Source organism: Canis lupus, chromosome 15, assembly GCF_011100685.1.
Source record: "Canis lupus familiaris isolate Mischka breed German Shepherd chromosome 15, alternate assembly UU_Cfam_GSD_1.0, whole genome shotgun sequence".
NCBI classification, from domain to species: domain Eukaryota; kingdom Metazoa; phylum Chordata; class Mammalia; order Carnivora; family Canidae; genus Canis; species Canis lupus.
Window position 1 is genome coordinate 13,264,664 of NC_049236.1, and position 17,075 is coordinate 13,281,738.

The 17,075-nt window shown below is 51.4% G+C and overlaps 2 long non-coding RNA genes across 4 annotated transcripts in view; one reads left to right on the plus strand and one right to left on the minus strand.

Annotated features, from left to right (window-relative positions):
• Positions 1–4,916, minus strand: part of LOC119869351 — a 43,866-nt gene extending 38,950 nt beyond the window's left edge. The window contains exon 1 of the long non-coding RNA XR_005370255.1: positions 4,740–4,916. This is a non-coding gene — a long non-coding RNA (uncharacterized LOC119869351). The remainder of the gene's footprint in view (positions 1–4,739) is intronic.
• LOC102157230 lies at positions 3,655–13,756 on the plus strand. Of its 3 annotated transcripts, none has more exons than XR_005370250.1 (5): positions 3,655–3,901; positions 4,721–4,792; positions 5,177–5,398; positions 5,603–6,552; positions 13,359–13,756. It is a non-coding gene; the product is annotated as an uncharacterized LOC102157230 (long non-coding RNA). The 3 variants fall into 3 exon arrangements; XR_005370252.1 differs by having other exon boundaries at positions 5,177–5,390; positions 5,560–6,552; XR_005370251.1 differs by having other exon boundaries at positions 5,177–5,390.
• The last annotated feature ends 3,319 nt before the right edge of the window (positions 13,757–17,075 follow it).

Consider the following 17,075-nt stretch of genomic DNA (forward strand, 5'->3'; position numbering starts at 1 on the left):
TTGAAGCCAGAGAGAAGGGACTTTTCCAAGCCCACAGACCCAACCAGGCCTAGCATTTGAGAGCTCCGACGCCTAGTGGGGGACCCCTGTCCCAGCCATGACGCTCTGGTTAGTGCTGGGGGGCCGGGGCCTGAGTTGGTCACGTTGGTTCAAGAAAGCCACCCAGCCACATCCCCATCACATCTCCAGCGCCTGTTGCTTTGAGGAGCAACTGTGTTATTTGTGATTGCTGACATTCGCCCCCTCCCCGAGCTCCCACCCCTTTCCTGTTTGGCCCTCGAATTGGAAAGGGCTGTAAACAGGCAGGCGGGCTCCTCGCCCCCAGGGCGGGCCTGTCAGCCAGCCAAGGGAAAGGTGGGCCCAGGAGACCCCCTACCCCCACCGCCCCACGCAGCCCAGCTGAGGAGCTTGTAAAGATAGGATTTGTTTGTTTTTTTGGATCTGGCTCAGGATCTGGCTGAGGCCGGGCCCTTTGGGGAAAAGCAACTTTTAAATAAATGCTTCAAGATTGTGCAAACATTTCAGTAGTATTGGAGGCCTGGCGTTCTGGGTCAGAGAGGGAAAAAAATACCCGTCAATCACTCTAGAGATGAAAACCTGATAGAGCGGTTGGCGAGGGCTGGGGCTTGGGTTGCAAATCTCAGCTGTGGCTGGCTGGGACCAAACTACACTTAAGCCCTCTCTCAAAAAATCATTTGCATGTTAATCAATAGAGCAGCCCTGCTTGACAGGCCCAGGGAACAGGGAAGCCAGCCGCTAGCAATCTGATCCGGGTGAAGCCTGCAGAAGGGACCGCCTCCCACGCACACAGGACTGGATCTGGGCCTGGCTCTGCCACTGCGAGCTCTGGCCCCCCGCTGTTACTTAGCTGTCCTTGGCCTCAGTGTTCTCATGGGTAAAATGGGGCTGTAACATCAATCCCATAAAGACGTCGTGAGAATTCAGTAAAAGACTGATTGCGACATAAAACCTGGCCCAAAGCAAGAGCTCGGTGATAAATCATGACGATATTACGCGCTGCCATTTTTTGCACTCTTTCTGTGAGTGGGGACTTGCACACATCTTCAGTGATCCTCCAAGCCCGCCCTGCATGGCCAGCCATTCACGAGCTCTCTCTGGACCCAGAGTGGGGCTCAGCCCCGCTCTCAGGGGCTCATGGTCTTGGGACAGGGATCTCAGAGAGACAGACTGCAGGCTGGACCAGAGAGACGTGCACGTGCATGGAACCTTCTAAAAGAGGGTTCTGAGCAGAGTCTGGCCAGCTTCTGTGGACAGGGGAGATCTGACCCAGGTCTTATAAAGGATGAGTAAACGTCCACAGGTGGGCATCGGGGAAAAGCATTCCAGATGGAAACCAGCTTAAGCAAAGGCTCAGAAATAAGCCTTGCGCACAGAAAGTTAGGATGTAGGGAAGAGGGTCATTCGTGACACAACACTGCCAAAGTTAGGTCAACCGTAAAGAACTCTGCGGTGAGAGGGTCCGACCGGCTCCCTGGGCCAAGGGAGCACCTCCTCCAGCCTCCTGGGCATGCCTACTAGCAGCTGTGTGTCTGTCTGTGTCTATACATCCTTATCACCCCGTCTCCCCGCCTCAAGGGGCCCCTGGAGATAAAAGAGTTTAGAGAGGGGTAGAGTGAACCACCAACCCTGAGTGCCATTATTTTACATGTGTACACCCAGACATGCACATCCACACGTGTGCACACGTGCACCCAAATGCGCAGATGCACAGGTTCAGGGATTAGAGTTCAAATCCCAGCTTCTGTTTAAGGCTCCCTAACCCCAAGCAATGCACATATACAAGTCATAGAAAGTGCCAGGACGATGCCTGGCCCGTGGTAGGCACACCCGTACAGTTCCCACCCGACACATCCGCCATCTAAAACTGTTTCTACTTCAAGAAGAAATTAACACCCAGTCGGGTCAATTCATGAGATGATGTGGCCCAGGAATCAGGACCCCTGCCCCCTCGTCAGACAAATAGGGAAACTGAGGCTCAGAGACGGAAGAGCCTATCCAGCTTGGAAATGGCAGGTGGGGTGAGGAGAAGCCCAGGAGGGCTCAGAGAGAAGCCTTCCTGGGGTGCCCGGGACTGTGCTGAGGTGCCCAGAGCAAGCAGGACTCCAAAGGTGGGCCCCCTGCAGGAGGGCACTTCATGCAGCAGGAGTGGAGTGAACAAGCGGCGCAGAGCTATTCCTGGTAATGACCTTGCAGAGAGATGAGCCCCCTAGTTCACAGGGGCTGTGCTAGAGAGGGAGACAGAGCTGGGGAAGTTGGGGCAGGTCCCTGGGCCTGGGGGAAGTGGGGGCAGGTCCCTGGGCCCTCCTGGGGGAGGCAGGTCCCTGGGCCCTGCTGGGGGTGGGTGGGGGCAGGTCTCTGGGCCTGGGGGAGGACCCTGCTGGGGGAGGCCCTGCACAGCCTGTTTGGGAAGCTGGACATCCTGAGAGCAGCAGAGCCCTGAGCCAACCAGCAGGATTGGGGGGCATTTTAAGAGTCCTGAGGGCTTAGGAGCAAGACTGGAAACTTGCCCCTGGCCATGCAGGGGTGGGGGTGGGGGTGGAGAGAGTGGGTGGTTATGAGAGAGACTCTGAGGAGATAGAAGACTCCTCCAGGAGCCTTTATTTTCTGGAAAAGAAAAGAGAGATGGAGAAGGAGGAGTCACAGAAGAGCTGCTTTTTGGTCTGAGTTTGTCGCCTTTCCTTCAAGGGCCTGTGGCTACAGAATTTCCAAGAGAGAGTACTCAGAACAGGGGCCTTCTGGGCCCGGCCTCCCCAGCAGCCAGAGTGCCCCACCTCCCCGGGCCCACACCACCTCCTGTCCCCATGAGCCTGCCCACTCTCTACTCCATCCCAGTGAGGAAGACAAAAGCCTCAGACCCAGGCCAGGTGGCCTATATAACATGGGATGGAGAGGAAAGCCCAATTTTGGGGGCAGGTGGGGGGAGCCACGGGTAGTGGCCCAACTTTATGTCCTTCCCCATTTCTTCCTGTCTCCATCTGGTTCTGCGCCCGCCCGCGGCTATCCTCAGCTTCTCACTGTGTGCCTTGGAGCCAGTCTGTCACCTCTGTGACCCTCAGTCTCCTCCTCTGTAAAGGGAAGGTAACAGAACTTCAGCAGCAAGGCGGATGAAATTGTTGGCAGGTGCTGCGGCCGGAGGGGCTGCTCAAAGGGCATCAGCTCCTTTGTCACAATAAAGAATTCCATTTTTTCCATATATGGGATGCTGCCCTTTCCTATTTACAAATCCACTTCATTTGTTTCAGCACAGCAACCCCTTAAGTATTAGGAGGCAAGGGGATCACAGGGACAGCCAGGGCCAAAGCAGGATTTGAACCCCCAGCTGGCTGCTGGCTCTCCAGCCAGGCACTGGCTCTGCCTCTGGCCTGCGGAATCTGTCTCCTTCTCCCGCATCCCGCTGTGACCTCCTCCCTCCCTAGTTTCCGCCAGGACCGCCCCCTCCCAAGCCCCGCTGCTCCCTTCTCCTCCTCCCCTCCTCCTCTTACCCCTCCTCCTTCTCCCTCCTCCCTTCCCCTCCTCCCTCTCCTCCCTCCCCATCCTTCCTCCCCATCCTCCCTCCTCCCCCCTTCCCGTCCTCCCTCCTCTGCTCCTCCCTTCCTCGCCCTCCTCCCCCTCTCCTCCCCCTCCTCCCCCACGCGTCTTCCCCTCCCCTTCCTCCTCGGCGCCGCCCCCTCCTCCTCGCCGTCCGCGGAGCCCAAATACGCGACACCTGGAGCAATAGCAGCCGCCCGCGGCCTGGGCCTCATTACGGCCGGCCCTTATCGCGGCGTGCATCACATTATTTCATTTCAAAGAATCCGCAGAGAAACCCGTCCCCGGCCGACAACAGAAAGTAAAAACACAGCTGACTCCCATTAGGGCCCTCTCACGGGCTCCGCGTGAGGTAATGAAATATGGAAGCGGTGAGATATGTAATGCTTTATTAAGCGGTCTCAGCTACAACGGCGTGCATGCCAATTACGCCTGCAGGCTACCGCCCGCCCCCGGCCCGGACCACCCAGCGCGCGCCCGGCCCGCGCCCCGGCCGCTGGGGGGGAGGGAGGAGGGAGGAGGGGCGGGGGAGCAGGGGATGGAGGGGAGGGGGAGCAGGGGAGGGGAGCAGGGGAGGAGGGATGGGGGAGCGGGGAGCGCCAGCGGCTCCCGAGAAGGGGAGGACAATGAGCAAGGAGAGGAGCCCGCGGGGCAGGGAGGAAGAGCACCGGGGAAGAGGAGGGGCAGTGGCCCCTGGCCAGCGCCACCTCTGGGTCCGGGCAAGTTAGCAGAGGCGACATTTGGGCCGCGGGAGCAAAACCCATTGGTCTGGAGTTCGGGGAAGATGGGGAAGGGAGTGGCCAAACACGGAGGCTCAAGAGGGAAAGACACTTGCGAGGGCCCCACAGACCCATCGAGGGCAGCCCGGCCCCCTCTTTCCCAAACTAGATGGTTTCCCCTCCGCCAACCGGCCTCCTCCTTTCCTCTAAAGCGGCCTAAAGGGCAGAGTGCCCACGGTACTGTGCGGATTTCTCACCTCTGACCCTCTAAGGCTCTGAGCCCTCTGTGCCCTCTAGCTGGCCCTCCACGTCTGCCAACCTTTGCCCAGTTTTCGGACTCTGGCCCTGGCGGGGCTGCGCAGCCTCCCTGAGAACCCACCGCCTCCTGGGTGCAGAGCGCAGCCCGCGAGCCCTCTGCCCCACAGCCGCCCACACTGTCCCTCCTCCAACAGGCGATTCCCAGGTACCCACCTGGTGCCAAGGGGCGTACGTGCTAAGGTCCCTGCGCAGAAAAGGCCGGCAAGGTAATCGGACCCCCATCAGGAAGCTCTGGGACAGGCTCAGCTGCGGAGAGGGAAGTGAAAATGACTGGCTAATATGGAATTTGGGATTATCTGGGGATTTGCATTATCCATTCCAGGAGTTCTCAGCCGTATTACTGCCTCAATACAAACAAGCAATGGTTCACTGCCTCAGGAGGGGGGTTGCTGGCGCAGATAACCTGGACTGAGGCGTGCTGCGCAAACCCTGGTGCAGGCTCAGGGCCCGTGCCTCTCCCGGATGCCCAGGCCGGCATTGCAAAAGGCCAGGGGAGTTGGAGAGCTGTATTTTGGAGAGGTCATCTAGAATTACACCAAGTCTCTTAAAAGAAAGTCATTTGCAAACCTGGGTTCTTTCATTAATTTTAGCAGCAAATTCCTTGTGAATCCAGCAGGCAGAGATTCCCAAGATCTGAGGAGAGCATGCCCTCAGGGCCCCCCACCTCCCACTGGGCCTCCCCTTCTGTCAGGCCCCCTCTCCTGATCTTCTCAGATGCCTGCTGCCCTCCTGCTACCTACCTCTCTCTACCAGGAGAGAGGTCAGACACTGACGAATACTGATGCAGCACTTACCTCATGCCAGGTACTACTGTAAGTTGCAGATCTATATAAATACATCCTATATATGATGATGGTATTGTCTATAATGCAATATATTATAGATAATGTAAAATGGGATATATATTTCATTAATATTAGAAACATTAGTAAAATAATATATAAATATGTACTTATACATCATGTTCACTTAGTCTTGACAAGAACCCCTTAAGGTCAGCGCTCACCATTTTGCAGATGAGGAAGCTGGACCACAGAGAAGTGAGCTGACTTGTCCAAGGTCAACAGCTAGTGAGTGGCAGTAACCCAGAAGGTTCGATGCCTAACTCCACACCGTTGATCACTGTACAATCTGAACCTCACAGGGAGGAAGCAGGAACAGGGGGCAGCTAACAGCTAACGGGACACAACTGAGAGCACTCAGATTTCTGCAGAAGCCTACGGAGCTGCTCTTTACACATGGATTTGATCCTCCCAACACTGTTGTGAGGCAGGTTTGGGGGCCTCATTTTAACAGCCGAGTGAACTGAACCCCAGAGGAGAAAGGCCTCTGCATTTCAGCAAGTTTCTCCAGCAAGTCCGTACAGAGCTGAGGTTAGAACCGAGGCCTGAGTACCCCAAGCCAGTGGGCTTCCACCTTCCTGACCACCCACCACCGCCAAAGAGCGTTTTCAGAAGGCCGGAAGGACTCACGTGCCTAAAGGACAAAGCTCGGGCACTAACGTATGAATGAGAAGCATGTTCTTTTTTTTTTTTTTTACATCAGACTAACATCCCTAAAATCTCCTCCTGCCCCCACTGATCCTGTGTCTTTGCCCCAAAAACATCTTACCCATTCAGCAAAGTTGAACCGAGCTCCTACTCTGCCCTGTGGGGTCCCGGGGCAACAAATGTGACCCGCTCCTGCTCCCCAGCCTGGAAGAGCTCGCAACCGGGCAGGGAAAGCGGATGCTGCACCAGTAATAGGAGGGAAGGTAAAGCTTGCTGGAGATGCCTGTTAATCCAGAGAATCAGGTCTGCCCAAAGGTCTCCGCGAACGTGATGTTGGTGCAGAGCCTCGCAGGGCCAGTATGAGGATTTATCTCAGAGGCAGAAGCACCAAGAAACCCACCCATGGAATATAGAACTCCTTCAAGGACCTGCTAATGCTTCTAGGGCCCACTGAGAAGGATCCATGTTAGCTAGAGGTGAGTCCTAAAGAGCACTGGAGATTTTGTTAAATTATTGAAATCAGTGGGAAGGCAGAGGACTCCGGCATTTCTTAATAATTATTTTTCTTTTAAATCTTGCTCCCAAAAGAATTTCTCCAAGTTATTCATACTGTCTTAAAACAGAAAGGTCCAGGGGCAGGTGGGTGGCTAAGTGGTTAAGGGTCTGCCTTTGGCTCAGATCGTGATCCCCGGGGTCCTGGGATCAAGTCCTGTATCGGGCTCCCTACATGGAGCCTGCTTCTCCCTCTGCCTGTGTCTCTGCCTCTCTCATGAATAAAAAAATAATAATAAAAAAAAGGTCTAGACCTCCGTTTTCATCAGGTGACATTACTCCTATTTTATAGATGTTGCCCTAAAAACCTGACCTCAGACAGGAAAAAAAAAAAAATGATCTTCATTTATTGAGAACTTAACATGTGCCAGGTACTGTACTAAGCAATTATATACATTTCCCTCATTTGGTCCTCAAAAATATTCTGTGAAATATTTTCCTAAAATTTTCTAACTTCTTTCACATTTCATATCTTTGGACATGCTCTTGTGCCCTATGAGTATTACTTATTCTCCGCCCGCTGTACTCTTTAGTGTTCAGACTAAGAGGTTTCAGATAAGAAAGCCAACAACACAGTGGTTCAAAGAGGGTAGCAGTTTATGTCTCTCTCAGGTGATGGTTTGGACACAGGCATGTGATCCAAGGTGAATGGGATAGCTATGCTCCCCCAGGTCATCCAGGGACCCAGGTTCCTTTTTTTTATTTTATTCAGTGACCAACTTCACAAAAATCTTAATTATTTTTTATTTAAATTCTATTCATCAACATGTAGTGTATTACTAGTTTCAGAGGTAGAGTTCAGTGATTCATCAGTTGCACACAATGTCTTAATGGAGTTATAATTGACATATAACATATTAGTTTCAGGTGTGCAACATAAGGATTCACCATTTATATATTGCAAAATGATCACTACAATAAATATAGTTAACACCTGTTGCCATCCATAGTTACAAAAAATTTTTTCCTTGTGATGAGAACTTTTAAGATCGACTCTTAGCAACTTTCAAATATGCAATATGCCATTATTAACAATAGCCACCATGCTGTACCTTATATCACTGTGATTCATTTATTTTATAATCACAAGTTTGTACCTCCTAACTTAAGACAAAAAAGCTTTCAGCTTTTCACCACTGAATATCATGTTAGCTATGAGCTTCTCATACATGGCCTTTATCATGTTGAGATGTTTCCTGTATATCCCCTTTGTTGAGATTACTTATCATAAACGGATGTTGAATTTTGTCAGATACTTTTTCTGCATCTGCTGAGATGATGATAGGATTTTTATCACTCATTTTGTTAACGTGGTGTGTCACATTGATTTGTGGATGTTGAACCATCCTTGCATCTCTAGAATAAATGCCACCTGAGCATAGTATATGATCCTTTTAATATCTTGAATTTGGTTTGCAAATATGTTGTTGAGCATTTTTGCACCTACATTCGTCAGGGATATTGGCCTATAATTTTCTTTCCTTGGGGGCATCCTTCTGGTTTTGGTATCAGGATAATACTGGACTTGTAAAATGAGTTTAGAAGCATTCCCTCCTTCATAGTTTTTAGAGGAGTTTAAAAATGACTGATTCTTGGGTTGCCTGGGTGGCTCAGCAGTTAAGCATCTGCCTTCAGCTCAGGTCGTGATCCCGGGGTCCCGGGATCGAGTCCCACATTGGGCTCCCTGCGTGGAGCCTGCTTCTCCCTCTGCCTGTGTCTCTGCCTCTCTCTGTGTGTGTCTCTCATGAATAAATAAATAAAATCTTTTAAAAAATGACTAATTCTAATTCTTCTTTGAAAGTCTGGTAGAACTGACCAGGGAAGCCACCTGGCCCTGGAGTTTGGTTTGTTGGGAGATGTTTGATTACTGATTCATTCTTCTTTCTAGTAACCAGTCTGTTCAGATTTTCTCTTCTTCTTGATTCAGTCTTGGTAGACAGTATGTTTCCAGGCATTTCTGTCAGTTTCTTCCAGGTTGTCCAGTTTGTTGTTGTATAACTGTTCACTGTAGCCTCATATGATCCTTTGTGTTTCTGTGATATCAGTTATAACCTCTTTCATTTCTGATTATATTTATTTGAGTTCATTCTTTTTTCTTGGTGAGTTTCTCCCTGTATTTTGTTGCTCTGTTATCCCTTCATGGCCAAGCAAGTTCACCCACACTACATTCCCACCACAGGAAATGATGGCAAGCAATTTCACTTCCACTCACATTTAAGAAGTAGAAACTCAGTCCCATGGCTTCACTGGCTGCAAGGAAACATGGAAATCATCATCTCTAGCTAGGTGGCCATGTGTCTTGCTAAATCTGGGAGGGGTGTTCCTGTTGTTAAGAGGAAGAAGAGAAGTGCGGTGACTGGGTGGCTCACTCAGTTAAGCATCTAACTCTTATTTCGGCTCAAGTCATGATCTCTGGGTAGTGAGATCGAGCCCTGTGTGGAGCCTGCTGAAGATTCTCTCTCTCCCTCTCCCTCAGCCCCTCCCCATTCCAACTGGTGCATGTGCACTCATTCTTTCTCTCTCAGAAAAGAAAAGAACCAAACTAGGAAACAAGCAACAACCCTGCCATCCCTACTCCTCCTTTATTATCCAGCTGACCTGTCACCTCCTCGGCAAAGCCTGCCTGGATCCCTCACCAGGAAGAATTAACTGTCCCCTCTCCTGTGCTTTGCTGCTTTATACCTCTCAGTCTGCAGGCCTGTCTCCCCTCATCTGTAAATAATCACTATAAATAACGAGCGCTTGCTATGTCCTAGGCACTGTGCTAAGCAGGTTTTATTCATTAGTTCATTTAAATTTCCTATAACCCTGGGGATTTCCCCTTCTGTGAAATGGGTGTAAAAATGATACTGATCTTATAGGGATGCCATGAGGATTCAAACAACTGGTTTTGAGAGGGATATATGCTCAATAAATATAGCTACTACTCCTGGGTAAATATGAATTGATAAATGTGCCAGTGTAAGGGGTTGGTCCAGTAGAAATCATGCTCCCTGCCCCCCACAGCTCATAGTGGAGCTGTAGTACATTAACCTCATGCCAGGTTGTGTAGGCACCTGGAGATACACGTCAGAGGACACCTGGTAAGGTGGGAAGTGCTCTACAAATACAAAATGCCCAAGTCCTGGAAGGCACTACTTTAACCCTCTTTCCTCAGATGAGAAAGTTAACTACCCAAGACCACACAGCTAGTTAAGTGCCAGAATCATGGCTCAAACCAGACTGATTTTAGTGGGTGATGGAGCAGTGACTGGCTCTATACGCCTGTGAGTCTCTGACACTTAATAGACCACGAGGAGAAAGTTCAGACTCTTAGGCCACTGGAGACACTACCACCACCTGGCAGCGGCTACAAGCATTGCAGGCATAGCCTCTCCCTCCTTCAAAGGAGGCAGAAGTCCCTCAAGTATCAATCCCGAATTGTTCTAATACATTAGGTATAATCAAGCCCTGCTCAAGACCTTTGGTTTTCTCTCTCGTATCAACAAGCTACACCAGGCCACTTCCACTGTTCTCAACCACTAGCACAGCCGAGATTTGTTCTTTACAGTTTAGAATTTCTGGGTTCAGAATGTACATTGCAAGAAGGGGTCCAGCCTCCAAGAGCAGGAGCAAGTCGTCAGACAGTTGTCACGTTGAAGCAATGTGACTTCAGGTGTGTGTTTTATGTTAATAACACAGACTTGGTTGTTAACTTAAATTTGGATCCCTAATTACTGCTGTAAATGAAAAAAAGATTTCATTGTGATGCACAAAACAAGTTAGCGTTTGTGCAGGACACGGCCCGCCATGCACCAGCCAGTGCCATGACTGGCAGTAAAAACTGCCCAGTCTTCCTGAATAGGTCAGAGAATCTCCCGTGTGGTGTGAGGTGGGTCTGACAAACTGATCCATCAAGTCCTATAACTTAGACACTAAGCACCTACCTGTCAAAGGCTTTTTTCTAACTTTCAAGAAAAAGCTGTTTAACCTCCCGCGGTATAGATGTGGTTAATGGAGAAATGAGGAGAACTGTGTGTTTATCCAAAGCAAAAATGCACATGAAATGCTAATATGCTTCGGTATGTCTTGAGATCATACTTTAATCTTAAAGAAATAAATTTCGTATGCCTGGGATGCAAAAAAGCAGCACTCCGACGTTCTGCATAATTGCTGATGACCTTCAGGGCTTCCACAGATGTAGATTTTCCAGTAAACCCTCAGACCCTGACTGTGATCCTGAAGGCAAAGTGAGCAATTGTGGGAACAACTGCATGTTATCAGTTATCTTTCTCGATTATGTACCTGCAGTATGGCGACTCTCCCCCCACCCCAATAATTAGGTCAACGAGGCATCTCACATGTCACCTCTTACAACCAGGAAACTCCAGTTTTCACTTGACACAAAGCTGCTCATTAGAGATGGGGGGTTACATGTGTCATTAGCACCTGTTGGGGTGCAACACCCTTTCCCAGCATTAGGTTCTCCCACCGTGACCTAATAATTGTAGCACTATCAACAGCATTCATGAATATTGGTACAGCACCTAACAGTTTCCAAAGTACTCACACGTGTTTTCTCATGCCATCCTCACAACCACTCCATAAGATGCCCCCTCTTTACTGATGAGGAAAGAGGGCTCAGAGAGATGACCTGACCTGGCTAAGGTCACACAGCATCACTTAAGACCCTCCTCCTCCTCCTCTCTGTCTCCCTTTCTGTCTCTCCTCCTCCTTCCCTCCCTCCCCTCTCCCTCCTCTCCTGGTTTCTTAGTGCCTGAAGATGAATGATTTTTTTTTTCCTAATGGCCAGCCTCTCTCTCTTCTCTGAGGACAGACACAGGCAAGGAAGGCGGCAATGGAGGAACAGAGGGCGGCAATGAGAAGGCACCTTGGCCTTTGTCGCCCCCTAGAGTCTGTTCATTTTGCCCAAACCTCCTGCCCCAGACTGATCCCCTTCGGCGCCAACCAGCAATCCCAGAGCAGGGATTCCTGGGGGAGAACCCAGCCAGGGACCAGTCTCCACAAATCCTGCCTGTGTGTCTGTGAAAAAGAACAAGTTAAATAGAAAGTTCTGGGCACCCTGATAGGGAAAGTAAAACTAACACCAAACTTGGAATTCCTTGACCTGGGTTTGAGTCCTGGCTCTTCCAGTTACCAGCTTTATGACTTCGGACCACTTGATCTCTCCGAACCTCCATGCCTCCCCGGTGAGGTAGATTTCCTCGCAAGGGCTGCTGTTAGCGATGAATTAGAGCCGTGATGGGGAGGCCACCTGCCGCATAGCAAGTGCTCAATAAATGTGGATTCAGACTCAGAGGTTAAGAGCGAGGAAGTGGAGAAGGATGGGGTATTCAGGGCAGTGGGAGCTCGCACATGAGCCTCGCATTCTGTAATTGCAAAAAGTGGCCACAGATTCCTCCCCAGGCATCAAGGGATGGAGCCTGTTTCCTCACCCCTTGAGTCCGGGCTGGCTCCGCAACGTGCTTTGGCCAATGGGTTGTTAGCAAACATGATGCAAGCAGAGCACCACATGGGGGCTTGACTCCTCTTGCTCCCACCATATGAAGAATCCAGGCTGGCCTCCTAAATGATGAGACATGTGACTAGGTGCCACTGTGGCCTCAGGCCTCAGCCAGCCACCAGGCCACCCCTGCCATCTGATCCCAGACACAGAAGCGTTTTAGTAACCTATAGCTGCATAACAAATCATCCCCCAAGCAGCTTGAAACAACATTTCTTATCCCACTCAGTTTCTGAGGTCCAGGACACTGGGAGACGCTCGCTAGAATGGGAGTCTGGGGGCTGGCAAGAGCAGGGGGAAACTGAGTCAACGCCCACCACACCCTGCCTCTACTACAGGCCGCATGCTGCAGCCGCCGCTCCACACACGTGCAAGCCTGCTTCCCCCACCCAGAAAACTGAACATCAGGACCCGGAGGGTCCTCGGCAGTGAGCCTCCCCAGCCCCTCATTAAACATCGGGGAAGCTTGCCCAAAGTCACACCAGGAACCCGCAGCAGCAACAAGATTAAACCTGGCACCCCTGCTCCCTGCCCTGGGCTTGTTCCCTTGCAGTGTATAAAGAGCACGTTGCAGCCCTGGTGACACTTCTGTTTGGAATCGAATATATTTTTAAGTTAGGCATGCCTCGTTTCGGTGCGCTTTGCTTTATTGCGCTTTGTGGACACTGCATGTTGTACAAATTGAACGTTTGTGGCGACCCTGCACCGAGCAAGTCTACCAATGCCGTTTTTCCAACAGCCTTTGTTCACTTCTCATCTCTGTGTCACATTTTGGAAGTTCTCAATATTTCAAATTTTTCCATTATGATTATATTTGCCATGGTGATCTGTGACCAGTGATTGTAACCTGCTGAAAGCTCAGATGGTGGCTAGCATTTTTTAGCAATGAAGTATTTTGGGGCACCTGAGTGGCTCAGTGGTTGGGCATCTGCCTTCAGCTCAGGTCATGATCCCGGGATCCTGGGATCGAGTCCCACGTCAGGCTCCCTACATGGAGCCTGCTTCTCCCTCTGCCTGTGTCTCTGCCTCTCTCTGTGTGTCTTTCATGAGTAAATAAGTAAAATCTTTTTTAAAAAATATTTTTCACTAAGGTACCTACATTGTATTTTAGACATAATGTTATTGCACACGTAACAGACTATAATATAGTGTAAACATAACTTTTATATGCACTATAGCCAAAAAATTCATTTGACTTGCTTTATTGTGATATTTGCTTAATTGCAGTGGTCTGGAAATGAATCCACAGCATCTCTGGAGTATGACCTGTTGCCCATCCTGGACTCAGAGGGCAGCCCCGGGCAACAAGGAAAAAGCTGCAAGAACAGGAAGGGAAGAGGTGAACTCATTACCTGGTCGCTGCCCCCAGCGCACCATCCTCTTACCCTTCTCTGCACCCCTGTCGCCCTCTCCCCACCCCCACCCAAGGGCTAGACCTCACTGAGGTGCCCGGGCCAGCCACACTTCCCAAGAGGCTCATGCCAATTAGAAAATATCCAAATCAGGGATGCCTGGGTGGCTCAGCGGTTGGGCATCTGCCTTCCACTCAGGGCCTGATCCTGGAGACCCGGGATAGAGTCCCATGTCGGGCTCCCTGCATGGAGCCTGCTTCTCCCTCTGCCTGTGTCTCTGCCCCTCTCTCTGTGTCTCTCATGAATAAATAAAATCTTTTTTAAAAAACAGAAAGAAAGAAAGAAAGAAAGAAAGAAAGAAAGAAAGAAAGAAAGAAAGAAAGAAAGAAAGAAAGAAAGAAAGAAAATATCCAGATCAGAACCTAGACCTAGCCAAGACCTAGTCCTAGAATCTTGGCGGTTCAGGACAAGAAGGAACATTCTCCTTGGCCATGCTCTCTCCGTGACAGGGGGCCGTGCAGCCTCTGCTTACTCACCTCCAGGGCCCAGGGACCCACTACCTCCTGAACTGGTTGGAAAGAGCTTTGGAGACTGATCTGCCTAATGCAATCTCTGTGGCAGACAGCTCTGCGACCTTTAATGTCATTTGGCCTTTCTACACCTCAAATTTCTCTTCAAATGGAGAATAATGCCTCCCAAGCAGGGTAATCGTGATAATTAAATATGTGCAAAGTTCCCAGAAAGTAGTTGGCACGTGACAATTTTTATTACATGGGCAGAAGGTGAGACCAAGAAGGAACTCAGGTGTGCCACCTCTCAGCAGTGCCTGCTTCCCACCTGAGCACCCATCCCAAGCAGTCAGGGCTGCAAGGGTTTAGGATCCCCTGAGGATTCACCCCGGATGTAGAAAATCAGAATTCACCCATCACCTGGGGGATGCAGACAGGCCCTAGGGCAGCAGGATATCAGACGGTGTGGAGGGAAAGCTCTCAGATGGCCAGGCTGGCCCTGGAATATTCAAGGGTATTGGGAAGTAAAAGGAGGGAGAGAGAGATCCCATGTGTGCGGGGTGATGGGAGCTGCGGCAGGAAGCCGGTCCCACGGGCACAGCGAAGATGCCACGGCCCTGGGGGGTGCGGGAGGGAAGTTAAGACACAGATACCTCCTCAGCCCAGCTGTGAAAAGTTCAATACAGGCCTCTCCGCCTTGCTTTTTCTTCCACATCCTGGGTACTCTGCATCTCTGGGGGCGGGAGGGCTGGCCCAAGTCAGGGACGCTGCCACACTGGGACATCAGAGCGGCACAGGCCACCTGGAGGGAGGATCCGACACCGGGGAGCACCTGGCAGCGCGCAGATCATGTGCCACAAAGCAAAACAAATCTGCAGGCAAATCACTGAGTGTGAGAAGTTGCTAGAGGGCAAGGGACAGGAAACGGCCGTCCACTACCCTCTCCCACGGCCATTCACATACCACGCACAAAGTGCCACGGGAGCGTTTTAAGTTTCGCTACCTCCCTGGCTTATTTTAGCACAATTCCGCAGTTCTGAGGCTCCCAGGGGCTTGCCTTGGAGCTCGCCCTCTTCCGTGGCCCTTCCCACCCCGTACCCCGAGCCCCGCAGGCCACTCCCCGCGTCCCCTCGGTGGATCTAGGGCAGGCGACGGCCTCTGGGTTACCAGCGCAGGCTGCTCCCCCTAAACCTGCGCACACCTGGGAAAGCCCCACCTTGTGCCTGGGCTGGGCAGAGGGAAGTGGGACCCCCCGGGCGGGCTCGCGGCGGGCGGGCCATGGGCCGTCAGCGTCTCACCAGGACACAGCTGCCGTCCAGGAGGAGGAAACGCTTCTGGACGTGGAGAGTGGGGATGGCTGCCCCACAGGGTGAATGGACGTCATGTCACCGCACTGTACACCTAAACATAGGTGAAATGGTAAATTTTATGTCCATTTTAGCACAATTTAAAGAAGCAGGCCTCACACCTCCATTAACGGGCCTGAGGGCGCCCTCTGTGTCTTCCTGGGACCCTGCCTGATAGATACCCCCCCAGCAGCGTCTTCCCCAGTGGTCTAAGGGTGCCGACTCTGGACGGCTCCTCCTCCCTTGGGACTTTCTGGAAGCTGACCCCCAAGGTTGGGCAGGGCAGCTGGATGCCCCCCGGCGATGCTCTTGCTGACTGCCCATGGAGACCCCTGTAACTGCACTGAAGCAAGGAAGACTCTGGGGGGCCCCCCACACACCTGTACAGGATGCTCACGCATGAGACACTCCTGACCCCGCGCACCACCCGCACACTTGCTTCCAGAGCAGTGTTTCTTGGTCTCTGATGGTTTGACCTCTGGGATCTGCTTCCTCACACCCCTGGGGCCCAGGGGATGGGTCTCTACTCTACCAACATCTGGTGATCTGTCTCTCTGGGCTCTCTCTGGGCCTCAGTTTCCCCTTTTGTACAACAAGGAAGTTAACCAGCGGTGCTCAAAGTTTTCTTTAAACCAGCAGAATCGTTTCTTCAAAGAAAATCATACAAAGAAACCCAAAGGGAAGGTCAAACAAAATCAGGGCTGCCTGGTCTGAGGACGCCACCAGAGGCCTAGAGTGTCACTCCTTTCCTACCTTCTAAGGCACCCTAGGGTTCCATGAAGCACAGTTTGACAACCACAGTTCTAGCTGCGCCTCAAAAGCCTTTCCAGGTTCTGGCCACGTATACAGCAGGGACGAGGCCCAGCCCATGTGCTCAATACAAAAGTTTGCTAAATTAGTGAAAGGATAACCCAGAAAAATATCCAGCCTGCTTCCCTCTGCTACTTTTCCTCATTTCTGTCCCCTTGGCACTAAGTAGAGGGACCCCAGCCCCAGGCCTGCAGTTCACTAAAACCAGCAAGACTCCCTCCCTCCTCACCCCGCCAGTAACACCCCGGCGGACTAGAAATTGCTGAGCCTTTGTGCCCGCCACCCCGTTGGTGGGAAGTTCGCCGTTCCCTGGCCAGGCCGGCCTGTTGCCTCTGAACACAAGCAGAGGGTCTGAGCTGGGGCCAAGAATAATATTGTGTCAGTGAGTCTATTATGAAAATAATGGAATAAAAGAAGCCACCCTCACTAAGGGATGTGCAAGCTTCCCTCCGACCCGCCGCGGCCTGACAAAGGCTGAGGTGGCCCTTCCAGGGTGGGCACTCAGCCAAGCGCTTTAAATAATCATTAAAAACACCGTCGTGATTTATCACTGGGGATCAGCCGGGCAGGGGGCTGCTTGCAGCCTGGCCTCTTCCCACTTCGGCCCAGGCATGTGGGGAGCTGGGCATGGCCACCTTCTCCCCCTGCGGAGCCCCCAGGCTGTGGACTTCCCCAAGGCCAACCCCATTGTAAAGCGTTTGTCTTCCTCTCTCCCGGCCAAGAGGAAGTAAATCGTGGTCATATCTAATGTTTCCTGGGTATTTAAGTGGATTATTTCATTTGACCCTCTTGACAACACAGTGAGCTAAGTACTGTTATGACTGTGCCCATTTTAAGTCTGTGAAAACTGAGACACAGAGAGGTACCTTGCTCCCGGTTGGGGCTGCGGGAAAGGGCGTTGGAACATCCTGTGCTTGGCTCGAGGGC